Below are 1,991 nucleotides of genomic sequence, written 5' to 3' on the forward strand. Positions count from 1 at the left end.
GTAGTTGAACCAAATTTTGAAGATAATTTCAAGAAAATTTTGCCTAAAAAGTTAATTTGAACTCTGTACTGTAACAACTGTCACCAAGTGTATATTTTCAGACTACTGATCCTTCTTCCTAATTCCCAACTTTCCCATTCCAATCACGCACTAATATTAATGCATCTTGGTTACATGTTCAATCTATTTCTGTCTACAACAGTTGACAGAAGTCTTCTATTTCCTCCTCTTTGGCTCTGGTTATTAATGCATAAAATTAAATGATAGTGATATTTACAAGTCTTCCTTGTATGCATATGGATATTATCCTATCACTCACAATATTGTATTTCAAGATGAATCTAGAATTGACCTTTTTAACTATGAAAGCAACCTCGTTTGTTTTTTCCTCACCATTTCATCTCCAGCATAGTAGATCATATGATTGTCTGATTCAAAATGTCCCATGCCAATTCATCTAATTTCACTAATAGCTAATATGTCAAAATATTTATGTGTTACATTTCTGCCTTAATAATATCTCGTTTTTCTACATTCATGCTTCTCAAATTTCTGAATAATCAATTATTTATTCATTGCAAGTACCCTTTATAAGAAACATAAATGCAGGCTATACATGCAGATTTCACGTAAAGGGAGGCACAGGAATCAGATTTATTACATCTGCGGAAGGAATCATTGGAGAAGTTCGATACACGGTGAAAACTAGACCAGGTACTGATTGTGGAGCTGATTATAACTGCTTATATGCAAGTCCAAACTAAAATTAAAGAATGTTATATAATATCCACAGAAAACAAAATTTGATCTTGAGTCTATCCCTCCCTGAATTTAATGACTATCTCAGGAATAGGTTTGAAGCCTTGAACACCAATGAATGAAGACCAGATGAGCTATGGGAAGATATCAACAATAACATTCATGAAGAACTCAAAACGTCATTACAAAGAAGGAAGAAGAAAAGAACAAAATGGATATCAGAAGAAACCCTGAATATTACACTAGAGCACCAAGAAACCAAAGTAAGAGGAAGAAATCTAAAAGTTAGGGAACTGATTAGAAGATTCCAAAGGCCAACTTGGGAAGACAAGGCAAAGTATTAAACTGATATGTGCAAGGAGCTGGAGTTGGAAAATCAAAAGGGCCAAACTTACTCAGCATTTATTAAGGTGAAAAAACTAAAGAACAAATTCAAGCCATGACTTGCAATGCTTAAGGATGCTATGGGCAGAATATTTAATGATTCAGGAAGTATGAAAAGAAGATGGAAGGAGTATAAAGAGTCACTGTACCAAAAAGATTTGACTGACACAGAAGAATTTTAAGAAATAATATATAATCAGGACGCAATAGTGATGAGGGAGGAAGTTCAGGCTGCTCTGAAGTACTTTGCAAAAAATAAAGCCCTCGGAATTGATGGGATACCAACTGATATATTTCAACAAACACATGCTGGCCTGGGTGTGCTCACCAAGTTGTGCCAAGAAATCTGGAGGACAACTAGTTGACCAAGTGACTGGAAGAGATCCATATTTATTCCCATTCAAAAAAACAAAGAAACAAACAAAAAAAGATGGCCCAACAGAATGTGGAAATTATTGAACAATATCAGTAATATCACACACCAGCAAAATCCTGCTGAAGAGTATCCAGAAACAATTGAACAGTACATTGACAGAGAACTACCAGAAATACAAGCTGGGTTTAAAAGAGGCCATGGCACTACAAACATTATTGCTGATGTCAGATGGATCTTGACAGTCAAGTCAAAGGCATGACTATGCAAAGGCATTTGTTGTGTGGATCAAAACAAATTGTGGCTAACCGTGTGGGAATGGGAATCACAGAACACTTTTTTGCGCTTTTGTGAAACCTAGACTTGGACCAGAAAGCAGCAGTCAGAACAGAGCAGGGAAACACTGTATGGCTCAAAATCAGGAAAAGAGTGTGTCAGGGATACATCCTGTCTCCATACCTTTTCAATCTGTATG

The sequence above is a fragment of the Elephantulus edwardii genome, unplaced genomic scaffold (genome assembly GCF_000299155.1).
Source record: "Elephantulus edwardii isolate Elephantulus edwardi_28Jun2011 unplaced genomic scaffold, EleEdw1.0 scaffold00044, whole genome shotgun sequence".
Classification (NCBI taxonomy): domain Eukaryota; kingdom Metazoa; phylum Chordata; class Mammalia; order Macroscelidea; family Macroscelididae; genus Elephantulus; species Elephantulus edwardii.